General features: G+C 36.1%; 1 long non-coding RNA gene and 1 pseudogene across 2 annotated transcripts; one reads left to right on the top strand and one right to left on the bottom strand.

The window, feature by feature from the left end:
* On the top strand, positions 1-1323 carry LOC117929265. 2 transcript variants are annotated; one of them, XR_004653722.1, is made up of 2 exons: positions 1-428; positions 797-1323. It is a non-coding gene; the product is annotated as an uncharacterized LOC117929265 (long non-coding RNA). The 2 variants fall into 2 exon arrangements; XR_004653723.1 differs by having other exon boundaries at positions 1-598.
* Positions 1182-25981, bottom strand: LOC117929259 (annotated as a pseudogene).
* Positions 25982-26163: the final 182 nt, after the last annotated feature.

The following is a 26163-nucleotide window of genomic DNA, read 5'->3' as shown; positions in this document are numbered from 1 at the left end:
CAGAATCACTTTGGGAAAACTGTGGGTGCTTGCCATCATCACCTCTCGGGCAAGTCTGGTGCCTGCCATCATCACCTTACTGGGCTGTGTCCCGTGCTCACAGCCCCACACATGCATGATTATTGTGGCAGTTGCGGTAAGCTTTATCCTCCTCTTCCTCACCTTTCCCCCTTCCCCCTCTCAGTAGCAGCAGGCGGCAGGCGGCAGGCAGCAGGCGGCAACCCCACACTCGTCTCTTCTGTTTTCTCCCAAATATCTTCCCTCTTATTTTGCTTTTCACCACTCTACACACATGCGACTTTTCTGTCCAAAGCCTTAACAATCTTATAAAGCTACTTCTTCTATTCAAAAGCTACAGATAAACAACCTTTCTATGATCCGTTAAAGTCCTGCATATTTGTGTTCTTTTACAAGGAAAGGCAGACAAGGTGGCTTTCTCAATGGGTGTTTCTTTTTTTCAGTTGGAAGAAGATTTGCCTATTTGGGCGTCAGTTTTCTTTTCCATATAAACATCAATGAATGTGGTTCACCGGCAAAGCCACTAACAATATCTCTCTTTAACAAGCTTTGCCTTCTCTTCGCTTCTTTTCTGTTGAAGGTTACAAGGCTTTCACAATAACTTCTGTTTCTTCAAACTTCCACAATTTTCTCTCCTCTCTTTTATTGGAAAGGATATGCATACATTTATTTGTCCATGTATAGAAGATTTTTAGTACTAATGTGATACCTTAATCTCCTCATAGCAATCGAAGGTTACCTATTTGAGATCATTTGTATATGTTGTCTTTAATTTCAGGGGCAATAGAAGGGAATGAGTATGGAGAAGCTCAACTCCGAGCTGTACTTGCAGAACTGCTACATAATCCAAGAAAATGAGAGGCTAAGAAAGAAAGCTCAGCAGCTCAACCAGGAAAATCAGGCTCTGCTGGCAGAGATGAAGGAGAAACTCCCCAAGACAAGCTCCAGTTCGAACCCAAATCGAGATCCCAGCCATGGCTCAAGTTCCACTTCCACCTCAAATCCTAGTCGATCAAGCAAACCCTGATCATATGAACACAATGGCATCACTAAGGTCCCCACCCTCCCTTGTACAAAACCATATGGGCAGAGTATCAGTGGCATCTTTTCTTCGCAATACTTATTACGAAACCAAATATGCATCTCTTAAAAAAATTTATTCGTGGGGGCAAAATAAAGTTTTTGACCTTTGGAAGATGAATTGAATATGATGTTCTAGCTTATTCATATCCATTGTGTCTCCCTTTCCCTCATAACATAAACCAGACAAATAAATAATAATCTCAAATGCTGTTAAAACTATAACTCACTAATCCACATTCAGCTTCCTGTCTACACTTGAGAATGTTTGGTAAAATGCCTTGAAATGCTTGTAAGCAATGTCAATATCTTCCTTCCCACATACCTCTCTCACACTGCAATATAAGAGAAGGAAAATTAAGTATCACTGTATATCAGCACCAAGAACAGACAAAATAAATGTAGTTCAAGCAGCACAGTGAAATGGAAGCAGCAAAAAGAACAACTAAAAGAACAATTTGCTTTCTCTCCAGCAAGGGACTTAACAAGAAGAGAAATTTCCAGTCTGATCCTGTTGGGTAGGAGAACAACTGAATTATGGAAAATTAGGTAGTACATTAAATAGAACCGCAAAATTAGTCCATGTTCTTGATATGGTTGCATCACTGTCAAGCATGTAAATCATCGCACATTTATCAGATATCAAACAACTGAATGTCTGCTCTGTTGTGCCCTGTTGTTTGAAACCACCAATAAGTTCTTGTAGAGATGAACAATTCTGCCCAAGAGTTTAAAATGTTTGCTTATCTAATTATTTTCTCAAAACTATAAGCCTTTAGGGGTGAACTTTTACTTGACTGAACTTGAATCCATTGTTGTTCTTGGCACTAGTGAAATTTCTTAACAGATGAAATAACTTCTCTTTAGTTATTTTAATGGAGCAAATTTTCTGAATTTTGATGAAACTCTCTAGACAAACCATCGGACCCAATAGAGATGCTTTCTAATAAACTTTAAATTTCTGAATTTTACTGATCTTTTATCTGATTAATTGTGGCTACAGCAGTGACTACATAACCTGTGACAAACGTAGCTACTTCACTTGCTGCATGTGATTGGCAACTAACAGGAACACTTCTTCTCCCTCTATTTTCATGGTTCAAGCAATAATATCATTGATGGTGGACATATGACAACAGCCATTTTCCATTTGTTAAACCATTATCAGCATAACATTATAATGTCAGATTAAAAGATATAGGAAGGAAAGCAGAGAAAAAACAGTGCATCTTCTTCATCGAGATTCTACAGAGATCGTATTCCAACTAAAGAATTTCCAAGGAGGAAACACAAGGAAGAACCTAATCCAGACAATGTACTGGAATTCGGGATCATATTCTTATTGTGATACAGAAAACCGATCTAAAACTAGCAACAAGGAGATTTACTGCCCTGAGATGTTCTTAATTATTAACTGGATTGAGAAAGCAAAGATCATGACAAAAGAAAACAGGAAAAAAAAATCCCAAATTTCAACATATGGCTACTCAGGTGTAAGAGAAATAACAGATTTTCTTGCATAAATCTAAGAGCCCTGCAGAATTGTGGAATATAACTGACTACTAAGATACAAATTGACAATTCAATTTTATCTGTTTGCAGGTGATAGACATGGTGTAAAATTAAGACATCACAAGTATAAAATCAGATTCATAGTGCTAACTCTGAATAAGCTCAACTTCAGTAAGAGGAATACATTGAGCAATGGAGAGTTTGTGAGGTAACCAACACAAATGATGGAAACAGTGGTCTCATAGCTGTAACCAAAACAAATGAACAGATTTAGAAGATGCCTTTACACCCTAGGTGTAACGACCCGCACCCAACCATGTAGATATTGTCCGCTTTGGGCCCAAGAGGGCCCTCACGGCTTTAAAACGCGTCTACTTGGTTAAGAGGAGTCTCTATATATATAGCGCCAGGAACTTGCTCCCTATCCGATGTGGGACATCACAAATACCCCCCCATGCAAACACAACGTCCTCGTTGTGTCCCATGGGATTGCGGGGCCAAACAGACAAACACCCCTTATGGAGCCAAACAAACCCCACACCGGGTCGGGGATCGGCTCTGATACCATTTGTAACGACCCGCACCCAACCATGTAGATATTGTCCGCTTTGGGCCCAAGAGGGCCCTCACGGCTTTAAAACGCGTCTACTTGGTTAAGAGGAGTCTCTACATATATAGCGCCAGGAACTTGCTCCCCTATCCGATGTGGGACATCACACTAGGGATCTGAATCACAGAAAGATATTCATTGAAGAATATTCCTTACAGTTACAATGGGGATGTTTCAATCTTATATATAATTATGACATGTGTGTGAAAATAACATATCTATGGAGAAGCAAACCAGGCTGCTGACTTTTTTGGGCTAGAATTGGCCACTATTTCAGTCGTCCAATTTTTTAACAGTTAAGTTTTGAGGGAGTCTGGCCAAAATTTCTAGAGAGGATGGTATATTTAGATTTTAAGGTTGCTTCTGCAATTGTGCTTTACACCGTTGTCCATAAACTAAAAAGCATTTCAAATGGCATGGCATCTTAAGTTGAGGTCAGATAGGTTATGCATTCTGTTGTCAAACTGATGGAAAGATCGATAGGTGCTTAAGGTGTACTCCATCAAATGGGTGGCCCATGCTATCAACTACTCAAATTTCAGCTGAATCACTAAAACTTGTTCCATTATGCAAACAGTAAGGAGCTCTAATAAGTCTGTCATTTATCAAACTAAAAACTTCGTTCCATTTAAACATGTATATAAATCAAAGGAACTTCAAATATAACACTAATCTTTGAAGCCTATTGAGATCAGAAAGTTCTATGTGCAATTATGATTGGCATTGAAAAACACGAAAAGTTACACTTCTGAGATTTCAGATTTAATTGGATAATAGTTATGTTGTATTTTAAATTTATAAATTATCATTCAATTTTTGTCTTAGGTTAGGTTTATTGCAGTTACAATAAAACTTCTTTGACCTCTTTACATAAATCCTCTTCACAGTTCTTTGTGATCTATTACCATCAGCAGGTGGATGGACTGTTGATGCTCTTTAAAAGTGAGAGTTGTACAGGAAGAATAAATCTTATAATTATTACTACCAGAAAATTTAAAAGCCCTACTTTACAATTGTTTCCATTCTCTTAAAAGTGAGCAATTTAGATCAGATGGTGTGTCATCCCCCTTAAGAAAAGGGAAATCCTAGTGGATAGTGGGTTCCCATATTTTTCCCCATGTACATCAACAGTTTGTTTGTACAAGGAAAGACTGAAAGAGGGTAATTTATAACGAAGTTCTTGTGTTCTTAATGCTCAGATGTAGTAGGATTGACCCCCTATGTAGCCTATTAGTACTAATGGAGTACCTTGTTGAATACAGCTTTATTGTGGGAGACTAGATGTTACACCAGGGAAATGAATGTATGAGCCAAGATCAAAATAAGTATGATACCTGTGCATGGAGAGCTGAGCAATACCACAATCAACAGTGCGGATGCCAACCCCAGAAGCTAGTATGGGACCTATGGTAGATCCACATCCCATATCGTTTCTCACAACAAATTCCTACAGAGAAATGAATGGTAAGTAGATGCAGTTTCTGGTGTCTCAATTTTAAATCTGAAAATGAAGAAAGTGAAACATGTAATCTACCTCTATATATCCTTCATTTGGAAAAAGCATGTCAATTATTTATTATTTATTATCCATAACTTCAAAGAAATATTCTTCTAAAAAAATGATGAAATTTTGATCACTTTCTTCACACAAGGGTGGTGATTCCTGACCCAACCCAATACCTGACTTGAAACCCAAACCATTTACTCAAATCCCAATCTCATCTATATTGATTTTGATGTCTTAAGAAAGACAGATTCAGGTTTGAAAAATCGACTAAAGGGTTGCCAGGTATCCTAGTTCCTTATTAAAGTTATCTCTAATCACATCTAGTTTGTCTATAGCCTACATTTTCATTTTGTTGTATAGTTCATGGACATAACACAACACACTTATATAAAGATTTCCTTGATACGAACATGGTATAAAACCTAAATCCTCTCTCTTCTTCCTTTTTTTCCTCACCTTTATTTATTTTCCCATTGTCATAACCTTAATTTATCATTTCTTTCTGTGGTCCCCTAGTTCATATTTATTTGATTGCAAACAACTATTTTAGGGTCATTATGCATTAGTTTATTTGACTAGCCAGGGAAAGTTTATAAATGTTTTACTTATTCCTTATGCTAATGCATGGTTGTGATGATCCCATTGAATTGAATCACCATAATCTTCATCTAGTTACCAAAGAGGGAGAATTTATAAAACTAAATAAATAGCTAGTAAAAGCCAAAAAAAGAATAAACATATGATAATTTTTCCACTATATCATTTCAAATGGAAATTACCTGAGTTGGAAGGTTATGGATTCTTCCCACTTCTTTGAAAAGAAAAGCAGTAATTCACTGGTAGCATAGCGCTGGTTTGCATTGTGCTTGATAACAAGTCCCTTTTGCAATTCTGGCCGATGGTGTTCTTCATGCTTATCCATAAAATTTGGGTGAACTCCATGAGCCATATCTGCAGAAACTGTACAAAGAGCATAGAAAAAGAAGCCCTTAAAATCCAGCTAATGTAATAGATGATGTAGTAGTTAAAAGGAAAGACAAACTGTCAGAAAAGTAACAAGAACAATCTTATTTTGGGCAATTAACACCATACCGTATTAGGTTAACAACACTGTCATTTTCCATAATCATATATTCCAGTTCTTTGGAGGTCAACATGAGTGACAACTCATGCTGAACACCAGTAGTCCCCTCACCCCATCCCCACCCCCTCCTTTCTGTCTGTATCCTTGTTAACAAGAGTTTAGCAAAATGCAAAAATTATTAGAACCACAAGTGACAAAAGTAAAAACTGTTCTACCAAGGAATAATCATAATTGTGCAGATTCATGGAAATTGTAACTTGCGAATTATATCCAATTAGAAAAGGTGAATAAAGAAAAATAGAGTAACATAAATATTTTGATCAGAAACAATGATTTTGCTGCATTGAAATAGAGTGCCATATTCATAGCAACAAATCAAATCTACAATATCTTACCTTAGACTTCTCATTGAAAACAAAAGTTATGTGCAAGGAATTCCATTAAAAACTCCCTTGATCAGCTAAATTACCTTTATAGGGTGTATTTATGTATTTCCTCCTTACAATTATTGACATGCTTGCTCTTCACATATTTAAAAATTTAGACTGCCTATTCCAGTTGTTGGAAATTTCCTACATGACTCCTGCTCTGCATTTTTGTTTGTCAAAAAACCTCGTCTTTGTAAAAATTAAAATCTCCTCTTTAACTCAATCCACATCTTTGTCTTCCACTCATAAACCTTCAGCTTGCACTAATTCATATCAACTCCCATGACACCGTCATTGAGCTTCTTTGGCTACTGACCTAACCATCTTGACCCCAACCTCTCATTGTAAAACATTTGAGCTGTGTCAGAAACCTTAGATTTGTTTCAAATAACATCTCTCCTGGTTTCCAACTTAATTCGTCTCACCTCCTCACCTGAGGATGAATTCATCTCATTGAACTACTTCTTGGCCACCTAGCAATTTTCCTAGGAAGCATAACTAGTTTTATTGTTGATCTATACAATTCTCAAATTATTTTTTTTGGAAAATATTGGTCAAACAACTCCTGAGATCATATTCTCATGACAGCCTCCTTGAATTGTATTGGCAACATCAGCCTTACCCTCTCCCTCCTTATGGATGTCTTGAAGGTACTAAACATGTCTTTTAATAAGAATATGCTCCATGATTTAATTTATGGGAAATCACCAGAGTCAACTAAAATTCTGCAATCTACTTATCAATAAAGGTAATATAATATATTTTCAAAAAAGACAAATTATAAGGCATTATTTGTATACGTCCTATGTGCTTTGGTGCGTCTTTGTGGCGTTTTTATTTTTTAATGCATTTGGTTTTATTTATCAAGTATATATATATATATATATTCAAAAAAGTGATTGGATTAATAAGAAGGAGCCTCTTATTACTTGAGCAAATAGGACGGTATCTCAGACTTTGGCTATTATTGCGTTGGCATGCATTAGCCCTTAATCTGTCCGTTGACATGGATGGCTAGTACAGGGATACCAAAATGTCTCAAGGTGGTCAAAACAACAAAAATATCTTGGTTTGTGAATTAACCAAAATATCATTAATGTACAGGGTTCTAATAGGACTTATCTTTAAGTCCTTGAGATGTCCCTACATTATTCTACTTCTGCAGTGGTGCATAAACTCATAATTAATAGCTTGCTTGTTTTTTCAAAGAGGAAACAGAAAATAATCTGCATTTTTTAATGCATTTATTCTTTCCTCCACATACTAACCGTATGGAAACTAGATTTGCAATCTTCCAAAGAAACTAGGCACTAGATCCTCTAAAGCAACTTCACATTTTAAAGCTATCCAAGATTTTGTTTGAATTTTTCACAGATTCATGCAAAGCTAGAAATGTTCCCAATAACTAGCAGTCATGGTGGGGAGGCAAGAGCCACACCCACCCACTCCAGTGCCACTACCCCTACAGAACCCTAATTAAATTACCTTCATCAACCCCACCTGAAAAGAAATTGCAAATTTTATAGAACCTCATCAGAGAAAAGGTGTTTTCATTTTCTCAAGTCAACCACTGGCACCAATAGAGGATAAAGGAATGTCATCTAAATATAGCTATGTCATTTGCAGTGAAGGCAAAAGAATATACATATAAGGGTAATCTATTTCAAGAAATTATGTCACATGGATAAGATGAATGACAAAAAGAACACAGGTGAATGTGGCAAGAAACGATATGATTTACTGTATTTAACAGAGATGTGGCCCAGGATGAAGCTGCATGGCAAAAAGGATTGGCATTATAGATCCCAATTAATTGGGATTTAAGGCTTTCTTGAGTTGACTGTGGTTTTTATATGTTAAAGTATTTACATACTTAATTCTATAAACCAAATATATGTGAGTTTATATGCACATAGTGTATTATGTATGTGTTTGTCTCATTCTATAGAGTTTTGATACAATGAACAAACCCAGAAAGTCAAGACAGCCCTTATTTTAGAATTATTTGCATGTTATTGAGCCTTGGTTTTCTACTTGAGTTATGGATGGAAAAAATAAGTTCAACTAACAAGCACAAGGAGAACAAAATAGAGGGTGGGCATACTGCCACCCTACCATTTTGTTATCTATTCCATAAAAAAGAGTTTCTATCATGAATGAATACAAAAAAACATATATGCACTGAATAAGAAAAAAATGGAGTGGAAATAGACATTCTCTAAGATAAACGGACAAAAAATATGAAGAAGAAGAAGATGATTTACTAACAGATCTGGTTAAGCCAAACTTTAAAAGATTCTAACTCAAGCATACCAAGAAAAGATTGACGAATCGCTCGCTCAAAAGCACCCTCACCAACATACTCATGAACTAAGCAACTAATTATACGTCTCATAGCCTGAAACATGGTTGGTGCACCAGCTCCTTGAACTGAATCTGAACCTACCTGCACAACAAGGGTTAGAAACAAAATTTAGAATCTAGCTAACACTGCTGGAAATGCATACAAAAAAATTCCAAAATATACAAATGTGCTGAGAATTTCAAATACACCACCAATTAAAACTGTAAACTGATGTGAGAAGATCAGAGAAAATCAGATTACAATAGTCTATTTTGAAACAACATCATGTTACTTACAAGCTATTATTGCTCATTAGCCACTAATTTCTTTAAATCTTTAAAATATCATAAGCTGAAGTGAAGAAATCCAAGAAAAGAAAGATAGCTTCCATAACATTGAAAATTTTCTAACATTACAAACCGTTTTATTTAGTGCATCCCATGCTTGAAGCATTGAAAGGACATGGACTGAGATTCATTCTAAATTACTTTTGGATTGAGAAGACATATGAGAAAATAAAACAATTAAATCATTGAGCTTCATCCTCATTCTTCACCCACATGATATAATGATATCCATACCTTACAAAATATAATGTGTATATATATCTCCAGACAGGGGAGAAATAAAGCCATCTTATATAAGCCTGCAAGTTGCTCAAGAAAAACTTACCTCTTCATTATCAAATAATGCAACCATCCGAATGGCATGTTCACTTGACAAATCCCCAGTTGATTGACATGAATCAATAAGTGCTCTCAACGCACAGTAACTAGAAGCAAGATTATCTAATCTTCCAGAAAATATAAACTCGTCGTTTCCACCTCCAAGACAGCTAGGTTGTGTATCACAAACATTCAATTCAATACTCATTATGTCATCAATGCCACAACTCAGCTCATCAGATAGAACCTGAGAATGACATAGTGAAATTTAAGAACAAATGCTAACACCTACAACCATTTTTTACAATCCTTTTGCAGCACACATTATTTTAAATAGTTATCATAAAAAGTAGGTAAACTAATGTTTACATGAAAAAAAAAAGAAAAAAAAGTAAAACAATAGAAATGCCATACCACCATTTTAACAACAGTATGACAGTACATGCAGCAAATATACACCAAGTAAGACAATGATTTGAATGGTCTAACCGTTTGCATTTTCCCTTTAAGATGTGAAGAAAACTGTATGATTCTGATTACTTATCAACAGGTGTCATTGTATAATAAAACAAATAAAAACATTTCACTTTGTTCTAAGCAGTAAGCAGCAAATTAAATGAGTGAATTTGTTTTTGCACTAACTGAAATAAATCTATATTTCTCAACATATTATGAAACAATATGGTTTATTTAGTTAATATTGGAGCATGATATACAATGCAGGTCTAAATCCTTAAGAGCTTAAGCTTTTATGAAAATTGGAAACTCAACATAGTATCAAAGCTCTAGTCAACTGGAGTTCTTAGGTTCAAGTCCTCCCCCCATCTATTTATCTTGCAGCTACTACTGTTTGTGCCTCCCACATGCAGTATAGGGCCACACATGCCTAAAAAACTTAAGCTTTTAGAAAAATGGGTAAATCTACCATTATTAATATAATAAACATTCTTCTTCCTGCAGCAGCATTAAAAAGAACCATAGGGTGGCCTAGTTCCAGTACTACCAGCAGACTTATGTCCTCAGCAATCTGCCTATAGAATCACCTTAGAAGATACCTTAGATTTACTCCCTCATGGGCTGTAGAAAAACAAAAAAAGATACCTGCATAAGCAGTGGATGATGAGCAGTTTTCGAAGATAATGAGGTACTTTTCTCTTTGGACTCTGAAGATGCTTCCTCAAGTTTTGTTGCGAGTAATGGAATTAGGTGAGTCTCAAGATTTGGTTTAAATCCATCCTTGTTCACTGTGCTAAACAACAAAAGAAGGCCGAAAAACAAGTGAGCACACAGATTTGGCAACCAACAGAAACTAACAATATACAATCCATATGTAAAGGCCAGTTTTAAATTCTCAAACATTTCAGTGATTTGAAAACTAAACCAAAATATAAAAGGAATATTCAAAGCTACACACCATCTAACCAACACACTGAAAACATGAAAAAAGAAAAAATAAAATGGAATTTCTTATGTGCACCCCAAAAAACAAAATGGATTTTGTCCCAAATAATGAAATAGAATTATGCATGCATTTCCTATGTGCACCCCCAAAAAGAAAAATGGATTTACTTATTTGGAAAATAAAATTTTAATATATGTACTACAACACATACTAAGTTCTTGAAATTCTTCATCTGACTTCTAAATCCAAGAGATGTTCCTTTAAATTATTATTGTTAACATTATAGTTATCTCCATCTAAATGATCTTATTCATGGTCTATTCCTCAATTAATTAACCAAGAAGAAAGTATGCAATTAAAGATAGGTAAATTTCACACAATATGTGCCATTAAGGCATTCAAATCTATCTGTCATATAAAAGTCCATTAACAATTCAAACTTCCATTTATCATAAATACATAATTTTTTATCAATGTTTTGAGAAGTTTTGACTCAAGTGAACACCTGTTCTTTGATTCCACATAGTTGACACTTGAAGATTGGTGTATTAAAAGAACCCTAATAGATTCTTTTCCAGATTCTTTTGCTAATTAAGAAGAATACTCAGTAACCATCTTCCATTTCATATTCCTAGCTCTCAAACATGGAATCACTTGCTTTTTGTGCAATAAAGACAGATTCATCTTGTAACAACCCGCTCCCAACCGTGTAGATATTGTCCGCTTTGAACCCAAAGGGGCCCTCACGGCTTTAAAACACTTCTACTTGGTTAAGAGGAGCCTCTACATATATAGCGCTAGGAACATTCTCCCCTATCCGATGTGGGACATTACAAACACCCCTCATGCAGATACAACGTCCTCGTTGTATCCCATGAGATTGTAGGGTCAAACAGACAAACACCCCAGACAAACACCCCTTACGAGGCCAAACAAACCCCCATACCGGGGTCGGGGATCGGCTCTGATACCATTTGTAACAACCCACTCCCAACCGTGTAAATATTGTCTGCTCTGAACTTAAAGGGACCCTCACGGCTTTAAAACACGTCTACTTGGTTAATAGGAGTCTCTACATATATAGCGCCAAGAACATTCTCCCCTATCCAATGTGGGACATTACAGATGTAACACCCCAAAATAAACTTTAGGGGCAAAATAGTAAATTAAAAATTAATTAATGAATTAATTAAACTCATTAAAGGTAAAAAAGTCCTTTTACAATTAAAAATCTTAGGTATAAATTATATTTTCTCTTATCTTCTCCATTTAGAAAACTTTATTAACCAAAAATTAGAAAATTGGAGAACGTAGGGCTAAAGGTTTGGAGGTCTAGAGTTTGAAGTTTAGATTTTTCCAGGTAAGATTCTAACCCTAGTTAATATATTATATTCGTTAGTTAGTTTTGAACACATTAGATATTCTTTAGAAAATTTTAATTTAGATTAGGGTTTAGTTTAGTTAATTTATTTTAAGATCAAAAGATTGAAATTATGAATATAGGTTGTTACATTGATGAAAATAGGGAAATTCGAAATTATTTTTTTAGATGAATAGATCTAAACAATGAAATTTTAAAAATTAAATGAGTAAATAAATCTATGATTATATGTGGCTTAAGGGATTGGAAAATAATAAGAAAAAGAATTGCTTGTTTCTAGATTTTGGATTTGAGGCACTAAAGAAAGAAAAAAAAAATTTAATATGTAATCGTGAGAGTCAAAGAGTGGTAGTGGAATAAATTAAAATAATAATAATGAGTAGAATTGGTGAAGGAGAAAATCCCAAGGACGTTGAAGGTCTTAGTGGAGAAGAAGACCTTCTTGGTTAGGTTCGAAGGTGAGGCCAGGAGAAAATGGTGTCCGCTTACAGAGCGCAGTAGAGGGTCTGTTTACGCCTTAGGATTTGAGAAGGAAGAGGTTGGTTGGATGATAGAACATTTGACGAAGGCCATTGAGATGAAGAATTTCATGGGTTTCAACAAAAAATTCAGAGGAAAAACCAAAATCCATTTAATAGAGGTTTGCTTCAACAATCATGGTAGGTTTATAAGGCTCTCAGAGTTCGCTTCTAACAGAAAGTCAACTTTTCTGGTAATACCTGAGGGAGAGAATGGTAGGGGATGGGAAAATCTAAAGATTGCGTTATCTTCAATGTTGGTGGTCCCCTCCTCGAGCATAGATGAAAAAGGAAGACAGTGCAGGGAAGAAGGGACTTTTCACAAACATGTGGGTCCTTTGTGTTGGTCCTTCGCAAATGTAGTCAGAGAAGAAGGACCGAGGAGAGGAGGCCTTGTTCTAGTCGGGAGATGGGCAAAAGCTGTGATGTGCGAATGTCATGCTGGTTCTGTTAACTAGGCTGAGGTCGGCCAGGCTTTGGCGAAAAGATTAGGGCATAAAGGTGTGGTGACTATCGTCCCCTTCTCCGGTGGAAAAGGATTATTTTTTGTGGAAACCATAGAGGAAGCTTTACCACTCCACGATTTAAGGTTTATCAGGATTAAGGGTGGGCCTACAGTCTTGTTAAGAAGATGGTTGCCAAAGGAAAATTCAGTAATAAAGGGGAAATTCAGAGAAGGTTGGTTAGAATTACGGGGTTTGTCATTTCATTTATGGTCTGAGGTGCATCTGAAGAAAATTATGGAGCAGTGGGGGACGGTGACAGAGATTGATTGGTGAACGATAAAACTGTTTAATCTTAGCAAGGCAAGGGTGAGAATTGTAATGGAGGAACGATCAATTCTCCCAGCTTTGATCGAGGTATCAGATGGGGGATGGGAGTTCACAATTTCAGTTGTCGTGGCTGGAAAGGAAGACGTTAGGGAAATGGGTGAGTCAACTCGACAGAAGCTTGAACCTCACTCGTGGACAGGTGGCAGAAAAAGGGCTGAGGAGGCTAAATAAACGGCTATAGGTAGGTCTTCTGATGGGGCAGTTGGCAGAATGAAGGAAGGAAAAGCTTGTCAAAAGGTTGAATTTGCTCTTGTGGGGACATGTGGCAAGAGAAGACCGATAATGGGGAACAACTAGTCCCAACCATCCCAATCTTTCAATTTGAATTCAAATATTCTAAGAACAGGGTATGTCAGGTCAAGGCAGGATGGAGATGTTTGGGTTGGAGGGGACAAAGCCCAATCAAATGTTGAGGATGGGCTTTGGGCCTCCAAACAAGGGAGAAGGGCCCAATCTCCTCTTAAGCCCAGTCCACAGGTTGAAACTGACTTGGGTCGGAAGAGGGGAGTTTCTTTATTTGGCCTGCTTTCGTTGTTGGGTCAAGAAATGGGAGGCAAACAACCCATCTCTGCAAAGGGCTCTTTACGCAGAGATGACCCCTTTGCAAAGGGAAAGGGAAAGGTAGGATATGAGGCTTCTGAAGCTCAAGTGAGGGGTTTCGTGTTGAAGTGTGGTTCAAAGAAGTTGTGGAATGCCCTGTTCCCTCCAAGTTCTGGTTGCCGACAAGGGGTTCGAAGTTGAAGCGAGCCCCTCTAACGCTTGAGAGACCGTCGGCAGCTAGCGATGATCTTCCAAAGGAAGATTCTTTCGAAGTGGGAACACAGTTGGAACGGAGCTTCAGTGCAAGTCCAAGTCGTTCATCGGGGAGTCGAAAAAGGTGTTCAGAGGATTGGGAAGGAACGTCGCCGCCGAGTGGAGACGCGGATCGAAGGTCTATTCTTAAGGCTCTTTTTTTATTAAAGGGAAGGAGAAATTGCCCAACTTCTCTAAAGGTGAAGACAGAGCAGGTTTTAAGGGTTTTGCGGGTTTTCCTCATTGTGGCTCATCAGTCGCGGTTTTTCCTTCTTATCCAGTAACCAAAGAAAAAGGGCTCAACTCTGTGAGATCTTGTGGAATGATGGGAGTGGAAAACCTCGAGGTATCTTCTTATCAACATTCTTAGTCATCTCTGTCTCTTCTTCCCCCTCCCTCTAGCTTGGCTCTTCCACACCTGAGTCCTTTTGTTCCCGTTCTTCCCAATTCAACCATTCAGTCTCAGTTTCCTACGAAACCTCGAGTTATATATGAATTTTTTTCCAAAAAAGATGACGATGGGGCTTTTGTCTTGGGTCTGTTGGCAATCCTAACAAGATGTTGCGGTGTCCCAGTTAGCTAGTCTGAACCATTTTTTCCAAGAGTTTTAAATCCTTTAAGCCCAATCCTAGCTTGCCTTTTGGGCCCCAACCTAGTTATAGTTAGCCAAGGTGATGCAGAGCCCCCCCGATGGGTGGGTTCCAAATTGAAGGCCTTTCCCCAGCAAAATGGCCAAAGTCTGTGAGGTCTTAAGTTCTCTGGACATTAAGGCGTATTCAAGGCGGAAGAACAGATTTTACACAGATAGTTGAGATCTATGGTGTTGGTTGGAGGTTTAGGGTCAGTGAGGTGTATTTATGAAACCGTCAGTTGGAATACTAGGGTTTGGGTTCTAGGAAAAAAGAAGGTGGTTAAGGATTTTTTGAGGCTCGAGAATCCCAATGTAGTGATGATTCAGAAACAAAAAGAGAGGTGTGCGATAGAAGGTTTGTAGGTAGCGTCTGGTCGGTTAAGAATAAGGAGTGGGCTGCTCTTCCAGAGTGCGGGGCTTCGAGAGGGATTTTGATCATTTAGGACTCAAAGAAATTGAGCAGTGAGGAGGCGGTAATTGAATATTTTTTTGTTTCAGTCAAGTTTTTGTTGGATGGATGCGGACCCTTGTGGTTGTCCGCAGTTTATGGCCTAATCAATCCCTTACTTAGGAAGGATTTTTTGGGTGGAGCTGTTAGACATTTTTTGCCTTTCTTTTCCATATGGTGTGTGGGTGGTGATTTTAATGTTATAAGGAGAAGTTCAAAAAATTGGGCGGCTTTAGTTTCACTTCTAGCATGAAGGATTTTGATGGTTTTATAAGTAATTGTGAATTAATTGATCCCCCTTACGGAATGCCCCTTTCACTTGGTCAAACATGCAAGAGTCACCGGTGTGCAAGAGATTAGATTGGTTTCTTTATTCAAATGAGTGGGAGCTCTTTTTCCTCAAAGCCTTTAAGAAGTTCTTCCTAGATGGACATCCAATCATTGGCTGATTGTTTTGGATACATCCTTTCAAGTGAGGCCCAACACCTTTTAGGTTTGAGAATATGTGGCTGCAACATCCAAGTTTCAAAGAGTGCTTTAGTAGTTGGAGGAGAGAATTTGAAGGCAATGGTTGAGAAGGTCACAGGTTTATGAGGAAGTTACAATTTGTTAAGGCAAATTGAAAGATTGGAATAAGAATACTTTTGGAATGCTAAAGGAAAGGAAAAAAAGCATCTTGGATGAAATATCTAACATTGATGCCATTGAGAAAGAAGGGGTTCTCTCTTCTGATCTTTCTGTTCAAAGAGTTTTAAGAAAAGGGGAGCTAGAAGAATTAATATTGAGGGAAGAAATTCATTGGAGACAAAAAGCTAAAGATGAAATGGGTTAAAGACGGGGATTGCAATTCAAAGTTTTTTCATAAAGTGGTTAATGGCAGACAAAATAGGAATTTCATCAAGTTTTTGGAGAATGAAAGAGGCTTGGTGTTGGATAATTCTGAGAACATCACAGAGGAGATCTTACTGTATTTTAAAAAGCTCTACTTGAGTCCTCCTGAAGAGTCTTGGAGAGTCGAAGGCATAGATTGCTCCCCAATCTCAGGAGAGAGTGTGTCTAGGCTGGATTCCCCTTTCTCCGAAGAAGAGATCTTTAATGTCATTTGTCAATTAGATAGGGATAAGGCGTCAGGGCCTGATTGTTTTACCATTGCAGTGTTTCAGGATTGTTGGGATGTGATCAAGGAAGACTTAGTGAGGGTGTTTGCAGAGTTTCACAGTAACGGGATTATTAATCAAAGCACCAATGCCTCCTTCATAGTTCTTTTGCCCAAAAAAATCCAGACAAAAAAGATTTCAGATTTTAGACCTATTAGCTTGATCACTTGCCTATATAAGGTAATAGCCAAAGTTCTATCACGGCGATTAAGAGGAGTACTACACAAAACTATCCACTCTACTCAAGGTGCTTTTGTTCAAGGGAGACAAATTTTGGATGCAGTTCTTATAGCCAATGAGATAGTGGATGAGAAAAGACGATCAGGGGAGGAAGGAGTTGTCTTCAAATTGACTTTGAAAGGCTTTATGACCATGTGAATTGGGATTTTTTGGATCACATGTTAGAGAAAAAGAGGTTTAGTCCTAAATGGAGGAATTGGATTAGAGGTTGTCTATCTTCAGTCTCTTATGCTATTCTAGTGAATGGAAATGCTAAAGGGTGGGTCAAGGCTTCTAGAGGATTAAGGCAAGGTGACCCTTTATCTCATTTTCTGTTCACTATTGTCGCAAATGTGTTGAGTAGAATGATGTTGAGAGCTGAGGAAAGAAGTTTGTTGGAGGGTTTCAAGGTAGGTAGGAATAGAACTAGGGTGTCCCATCTGCAATTTGCAGATGACACCATCTTCTTTTATAACTCTTGCGCAGAAGAACTGTAAACTCTTAAGAGTTTATTGTTAGTGTTTGGGCAAATTTCTAGGCTTAAGGTCAATCTTGACAAGAGTAATCTTTTTGGCATCAACCCTTGATCATAATCATCTCTCTAGGCTAGCCTTTTGCTTGATTGCAAGGCTTCTGATTGGCCCATACTCTACTTGGGTCTTCCTATGGGAGGGAACCCAATTGCTTGTGGATTTTGGGATCCATTGATTGAGAGAATCTCAAAGAGATTAGACGGGTGGCAAAAGGCTTACTTATCTTTCGGAGGTAGGATAACTTTTATCCACTCTTGCCTTTCTCACATTCCTAGCTACTTTCTCTCTCTGTTTAAGATTCCCGCTTCAATGGCTACAAAAATTGAGAGATTGCAAAGGGATTTCCTTTGGTCAGGGGTTGGGAAAGGTAAAAAAGATCATCTTATTAGTTGGGATGTAGTGTGTAAGCCGATGGTAAAAGGGGTTTTAGGGTTTGGGAAGATTTCTTTAAGGAATCTTGTTCTTTTAGGGAAGTGGTTGTGGAGATATCCTAAGGAGAGTACAACTCTGTGGCATCAAGTCATTCTAAGCATTTATGGGACACATACAAATGGTTGGATGCCAACACTTTAGTCAGATGGTCACATCGTTGTCCTTGGAAGGCTATTGCACAAGTCTTTTAGGATTTTTTCAAGCATACTCGGTTTGTGGTAGGAGATGGGGAAAGAATTCGCTTTTGGAAAGATTTGTGGTGGGGGGACCAACCTTTGAAATCCCAATATCCAAGACTATTTAGAGTAGTCATAGATAAAAATAGTCCTATTTTTTCAATTCTCGGTTCTGCTCGCCCTTTCTCTTGGAACTTTAATTTCCGTCGTAATCCTTCTGATTCTGAGATAGAAGATCTGGAATGCCTCATACGATCTCTTGATTGTATGCATTTATCCACCTCGGCTTCAGATGCGAGATCCTGGTCTTTATCTTCTTCAGGATTGTTTACAATCAAGTCTTTCTTTATAGCCTTGTCCCAAGTGCCCGATTTATCTCCTTGTTTTCCTACTAAGTTTGTATGGAATTCTCAAGTCCCTTTCAAAGTCAAGTCCTTTGTCTGGTTAGTGGCACACAAGAAGGTAAACACTAATGACTTGCTACAATTGAGAAAACCCTAGAAAGCTCTTAGTCTGTAAGTTGTGCATGAAGCAAGGAGAATCAGCAGATCATCTTTTCCTACATTATTCCTTGTCCATGAGGTTGTGGCATAGATTATTTCAATTAGCCAAGATGGATTGGGTTCCTCCGAGAAGCTTTTCAGACATGATGTCTATCAATTATAAAGGTTTTGGCACTTCCAAAAAAGGGATAGTTTTGTGACAAAATGCATGCATTGCTTTAATTTGGGTTGTGTGGCAGGAAAGAAATGATAGGATATTTGAGGACAAAGCTAGGAATTCAGAGAATCTATGGGATTCCATTCACTTCCTAGCTTCTCTTTGGGCTTATTGTTCCGCAGTTTTTAAGGGCATTCCCCTTAACGTGTTACAAATAGATTGGCTAGCAGTATGTAGTTCCAAGGGGATGGTCTAGCCAAGAGAGCTTGTTCGTAGTTTTCATAGCGTAGTTTTGTGTTCTTTTTTTGTGTTGTTTAGTTTTATCTTTGGTGGGAGGATTCCTCATCCTTCTTTTGTACTTCTTATTCTTTCAATATATATATATTTGTTGTTCCTTATCAAAAAAAATAATGAGTAGAATTGGTGGGGTTGTTGGATTTGTTAAAAGTACATGAGGTACTTTGTTAAGTAAAAGAGGATATTGGGATTAATAAGAATAATGATAATAATGATATTAATAATAATAATAATAATAGTAAAAATTGTGTGATTTGAATGCTTGTAAGTAACTTACAGCAGGGCTATTTGGATGTTACAGGGTATCAAAAAAAATATAGTAATAATAATAGTAATTGTTTTTAATAAAAGTTTTAATTTAGTTTAAGTATACAAAAGAAATAAATGGTTGAATAAGATTTGGAAGAAATATGAGTTTATAAAAAATTTGGAAATTCATTAAATTATATTATTATTGTTTAAGAAGTTGAAAATAATATTGGGTAGTAATAATATTAGCATGAAAAATTAATTAGGATCCCTAATACTAAATAAAATATTTTTAGGATTGTCAAATTTTTACCTTTAGATAATTGTGTATGATATTATATTAGGTGAGGAGTAAATTCGTCAAGCTAAATACTCCAAGTTTTTTAGCACTTCTTCAAGATAAGGGAATTTAATGTAGATTTTTATAAAAGAAAATAATTTCTTTTTTATATTGTATTTTGAATTGTGTAAAAATATTATTTTTATCTTTTCGCATGGATCAAATATGTGTTTTGTAAGGAAAGTTTATTTGAGAATTTTCTTTGTTTATGAAAAATGAAAAATTGAGGAGATATGATATTTTGTTTTGTAAGTTTGAATTAATGAAATAAAGTGTTTGACTCTGGATTATATGACCCTAGTCAACGGGTTATAATTGTTGACATTTTTGGCCCTAATCAACGGGTTATAATAGTTGATATTATATGGCCTTAGTCAACGGGTTATAATAGTTGACCTTATGGCCCTAGTCAATGGGTTATAATTGTTGACATTTGGTTTTGTTCACCTTAACTAGAACAAATTTGAAACTAGTTACTCATTTGTGAAGCCCCACCTAATTGGGCACCATTTGTTATTTGATAACCGGAGCAAAGGTATTTTGAATACATTCGATTTGGTTTTGATGAGAAATTGTTTTGAAATGGATATGAGAATGAAAAGTTTAAATATATTAGTATTTTGAACTCAAAAGTTTTTATAAAAATAAGTATATGTTATATCTCCTATTTGCAAGCATGATTGAAAATATTTTATCCATAAAACTGTATTAATATTCCTTATTGAGCTTTAAGCTCATGCCCCTTTGTTGATAATTTTTCAGGTACTCTTAGTTCGGGCGAGGAGTGATGGCTAGGATGGGGAATTTTTCTTTGTTAGGATTTTGGTTCAAACTTTATTTTGGACATTGTTTAGATGTTAAAATTTAATTCCTCATTTAAATTATTTGAATTTGGAGTTATTTGGACAATAACACTCTGGTTGATGTGTTAGTTTTTTTTTTAAAAGTTGATACTTGGAGATTTTAGAATTTTGTCCTACTGCTCTGAACAAGAATTTGGTAATTGGTGAATTTCTAGTTACAATATGAATGTTTGTGTCGTTTCCACTTTGAGCCTTTAGGCTTGAAGTATGAAATGACCGTCATGCCCTTGGAGTGGGTTTTGGGGCGTGACACATCTAGACCAAACAACATATTGATGCCACAACAATCCAAAAGATGGCATCCAAGAATTAATCATGAAGACTTACCCAAGGAGGTGGTTTTAGCAGCTATGCAACTACTCGACATAGGTAGACAAATTGGGGAAGTTACTGTGTATTGTGAACTATGCCACCCCATCTTAGGTAAAGTGAAAAAAGGCAGCTCCTCTTTGAGGGAGGCCTAAAGTTCAGACACACTAACTTGAGATTGGAGGCTTCAGATCTAAAGTTCCAAAATGACAACTCCGTAATCTAGATACCAAGACATGGTTACATGCATGTATTTGTGAATTTTCTAGATTAAACCTATAGCATCACTATAATATAGACCATATAATGCTTTTTAATTATTCAAAGACAGTCCAATATAAACCAAAACTTATGTAACATTTAATTCATTGAATATAATTAAAAATATCATGTCTTTAAAGGAACAAGCAACAAACCGGTCAAGGTGAATGGCCAACGTTGGTACTCGCAAAAGAGGTCTTTTTACTTTGACAAGCTTGTGCAAGAAGAACCATCACTGCCCTTCACTATGACCCTTCCAGCAACACTCAAGTCTCTATCAAACCAAGTGTGCCACAACCCACCTCCATAAGTCTGCACATTGACCATAAGATAACCAGATTTTGAAGCTGCAGACTTTGGCTTTAGTTTTAGACATGGGCTATCTGTGTGTGCAGCAATCACGTGAAAACCATTACCAACACTGTACCTGAAAAACTAACAAAATCCTTTCATTAACGATACCACAAAGTAAAGTTAATCAAAGAAAAAGAACAAAGTGAACTTCAAAGTTGTAGGCTATCACAAACTAGAAAGAACAGTGATAAGAAAGCATCCAGAACAAGAAACAATAGAAGCAGATGGAATTATTGAAGAAGGGGATAGCAAAGAAAAAAATGACAAAGATTTTATGAAAGTGAGAGCCACTTATAAAGATGGAGAACAGAAAACCAGTAGTAAATACAACTAGTTCTGTTAGTGGGTCTCTTGAAAGTTTGCTCTCTAGGTTGCTTCAGTACATCTAGTGTCATACTCCATAACCTCAAGATCCTCCTCAAGTGCTGAGAGTTCAAAGTGTTAATTTACACTCACTTTTCTCCAATGGCAAAGGCAACCAAACTAGACATGTTCCGCGTGAATAAGTAGCGCCCACCAGGCCTTAGGTCCCATTCATCATTCTCATTTAACAACTGGAAACCAGCAGCAATTAATTGTCGCTTTGCTTCAGCTGTACAGTAAATTAGAGTTTGAATCAGAACAAAACATTGTTATGTACCTTATCAACCATAAAAATCAATTTAAAGGACATTTCACATTTTCCTCCAACAAGATCAATGCATCATGTCACCTCAAAAGAACTAACGGGTATTCTCATATAAGAGTTAATAGGCACATCAATCAAATGCATTACAATTTTGAAAGACGGCTGAAAGACAAGTTCCCTATCAGAACTTCTTCCTATTGTGCTACTCGCATCAAGTGTTGACAGAGGTATATAGAAACATCAAACTGATGATATTTCAATGGGAAAAAGAATTGTGAAACTGCCACTAGCCAGTTGGTCCAGTTCATAACCACGCATGTAGCATATTTTCCTAACAACTAACATCCCTATCATCAGATCCTAAAATTCTAGAATTGCATATCCTAATTATAACTTAATAGAGCATGAGTATGTCAATTTCATGGATGTTAGTAAACATACAATAGTTCCAGTAAATGGTTGTTAGGCAAACCATTCTTTATAGTACAAAGTGTCAACTAGTCAAGAAATAGAATCCACGTCAGAAAGATTATAAGAGGGATGCTAAAACTAGAAATGAGATAACTTTTTACAACTAATAGGTAGCATCAACATGTGAAATAAAGGCATTTTTCCATTTGCACATCCAATTGGTTTTGTTGAACTTGAAGTTTGAGCAAAATATTTCATCCAAACACCAACCAGATGGACAAATTCCAATTGTCATTCCAAATATTTAAAACACCTAAAAAAAAAAAATCCCATTATTGTAGTTTGCAAAAACTAGACAGAGAGAGTAGACCAAAAAATTAAGAAGCCAAATTAGCATATTCACCAATGTCAATTTAAACCAACCAAATCCCAATGATGGATAGCAACAATGCAAAAATTGAATTAATGGTTATTCCAACTTCTAATCGCTTAGCCTCTCCCACCAATTTTCCCACAAGATAGGAGAGGAATCACCCAGATTTCTTTCTTGGATTGTATGAAGGTTTTGGTGGCCATTTATCATTTTTCCTAGCATAAAACATTAATTTATAAAGCACACAAAACTATCATGCAATTAAGAAGCAAGCTTGCCAAGAATAGAGTTCAAACCCAAATAGAAATATTTAATTTCTAAGCATCTCAATTGAATTTTATCAAAAAAATGAAGTGGGTGCTTGGTTAATTGACTCAAAGAAGTACTATGACTTACTAAGTTAATTTAAATCATTAAGCATGTCAAGTATGTTTGGAAAAATATTTGAATAATATTCCTTAAAATCAAACTAATTTATCAACATGTTTACTTTATTGTGATGGAATGGATTCGAAGGGAGTCATTTCCTTTCTAGTCATTCAATCTATTCACTTCAATTTAGAATTTAAAAAACAGGTGAGTTGGTCCCACAAATTTGGAGGAAGCCTATTCTTCAACTTTGAGGAATGGTTTTCATTATCACCATGACCCCCACCCCAAAAAAATAAAAAAAATAAAATGGAAATCTCATTCTCCTTTGCCTCCCATACATTTGGGCAAGAAGGCACTCTCATTAGAACACAAAACCATATTAAACACAAAACTCATTCTCATATATTTTGTCTTCAAACCTTTGGACTGATGAAAAAGAAAGCACCACTAGGTTATAGCTTATTATATGTTAATTACTCTTTGGATTTATCATATGTTTTTGCGAATTCATTAGAGAGCTTGAATTCCATCTTTAATGCAAAATATACATGGTCAAAATATTATAAATATATTTCATCAAGAAGAATGGTATCTTTAAGATAGACAAAATATTAAATTTTTAAGACATTGGGAATTTTGACCATAGACAAGGAAACTTGTATCTATGATTAAGGGTTGATCAAACACATCTTTAATTTTCAAATAAAACCATAACCCTTGACTGACCAAAAAAATCCATGCATTATATATACCTTAGCTTATTATTGACCCATCTTATAATATTCTTGATGTATGATTTCCAAATTAACTTGAAAGAGAAGTTACTAAAAAATAACATTAAGATGTCTCCTTCAATATCCCTTTGTATAAGAACATTATAGCAAATATATACATTTCACTCCAATTTCCTGACCATTAGTAAACAACTCAATGGAAATTAGTTTCATTCCCTAACAATTTGGTAAACACTTTAATTGAATTCCTAATTATGGTCCTAATTCCTTCCATTCTAATTCCTTTCACCTTTGTGATAGAAATACCATTAAATTAATAAGTTAAAAAAATCACCTTTTTTTAATCCAAAATAGTTTCAAGTTCTCATTACATGAAACTCTCAAATTCTCATCAGCTTTTCCAAATTCAACAGTTTCGGGAAAAAAAAAAAAATTCAGATTGGTTTTACCAATTGCCCTCAAGACTTAAAGCAAATATCAAATAATAAGTTTTAAGTTAACAAACTAAAGAAAACTCATATTAAAGTCATCTTAATTAATTAAGTTAAGATTTCAGTTTTACCAAACACTATGTAAGACTTCAATTGACAGCAAAAATTCTTGTTTGATCAATAAATCAAAGAGCTCAATCAAAGGAGCAGCAATTCCTCATACTATGCACAGGCTTATTCATGCTCATGTCCCAGACAAGTAAATAAGATACAAGGACATAACTAGACCACCTATATTCTAATTTCATAACCACCTTCCATGCCTAAAATATCGTGTTGACATTGGCTCATAATATTTAATAACAGATGTAAGTTGGACTTGTTTTAACAGTATCAAACTGGTAATTCAAGTGCTGATAATGCAACAAAAACCTAACTTTTTTTATTGAATAAGCCAACACTAGATTTCCTGTGACACTTATCATGGTTACGATCAAGACACATTTCTATCCTGCAAAATATTTAAAAATCTATCAGCGTCAAGCAATTCAAGTCAACTATTTTGCTTTCAGATAAAATGCTACTTAATGAAATTATTGCCACTTTGAATTTGGTTGTCATGTAACTAGGTAGAGAGGGACACTTCATACGCTAATTTCTTTTATTTAACTTCAAAATGGATTTAAACCACTAAATGAAATGCAACTTAAATAACTCAGTTTCGCATGTTTTATATCATGTAGATTCAAGTTCAAACAAAAAATTATTGTAATTGTTTGAACTAAGAAAAAGAATAGAAATTAAAATTTTCAATCCCATATTTTTGTTACTATTTGGGACCAGGAAGACAAAGCGTCCACTCAAATGCTCCTAATACAAATATATATAGCTAACATTAGGTGGATTTCTCATAAAAATTAGAACAGCATAAGATACATGATCAACAACTTTATTTCCTCCCCCTCCCCCCCAAGTTGTGTCAGCAACCATATAAAGGAATACTGAAAACAAGAAAGTCCTCAACACATTTTTAGAAGATAATAGAAAATCAAATTAAATCAGAACAAAATTCACATGTTCAAAAGTGAATTTTGCACTACCTGTAGCATGAAATTGAGTCCAAGACTCATTGAGGTAATCCAGAAGATCCCCAACTATGGACGGCGATCCTGCCCCAGAAGAACTCTGTTTTAATAGTGCAAATGTTAGAATAAACAACTACTCTGTTTGGAAGTCAAGAAAATGTAGGAAAAAAGAAGGAAAATGTAGTTTTGGATCAGATTTCTCATGTTATGACACCCAAGCCACTCAGTTATCTGGGTTCATTTCTAAAACAAAAATTCACTCCTTTTCAATTCTATGCCTTCTTCGGTTTTCTATCCATCAAAAGTGACTAGCATAGTCCCAAAAAGTTAAGATATTCACCGTTTGGTTGAGTAGAAAATGCAGGAAAACAAAACAAACCAGAAGTCAAAATATTGGGTTTTCCACTGTTTCGAGCACGATAAAACTGAAAACTCCACTAATTCGCAAAGCTGAATTGATTTGTTTTTGCATCTTTTTTTTAATCTTTTTTCGATTTTGAGAAATGACCAAAAGAAAGGAAAAATTTCATAACTTTCTCCAACTGTCTTCGATTTTCCTCGCTTTCACGGGAACCAAGGAAAAGATAACAAGGGTATGAAAAGAGAGAATGAGGTAGAGAACCTGGAGAGGTTGATCTGAAATGGAGCAGAGTAATGGGGTGAGGGAAAATTTGCGGAGTGGTGTAGAGTGGAAATTGGGGAAGAAGGAGGGCGAGTGAGAAAGTTTTGATAAAAGTAGCGAAGGTTTGATGATCGGAAAAGCGTGGTGGTGGTGGTGGAGGTGCAGCCGAGTTATCGCCGCCATTGCTTGTGGCCCTCAGTCTCAGAGTCTCAGCTGAGAAGTCTTATTGGTCCTAATATGCATTCTATTTCAAATATGGTATCTATCTCTATTTTATCAAATACCTCCTCTCATCTCTGCACCATCATCTTTTCTAAGGAATGTGACAAGGAAAAAAAAATAAAAAAATAAAAAATAAATTAAATGTGGGTTTGGACACTCTTCTTATTTTTTATTTTTAAAAA

This window comes from Vitis riparia, chromosome 13 (genome assembly GCF_004353265.1).
Source record: "Vitis riparia cultivar Riparia Gloire de Montpellier isolate 1030 chromosome 13, EGFV_Vit.rip_1.0, whole genome shotgun sequence".
Lineage (NCBI taxonomy): Eukaryota > Viridiplantae > Streptophyta > Magnoliopsida > Vitales > Vitaceae > Vitis > Vitis riparia.
Note: the sequence above shows the minus strand (reverse complement) of the source record. Positions and strands in the feature narration are given on the sequence as shown.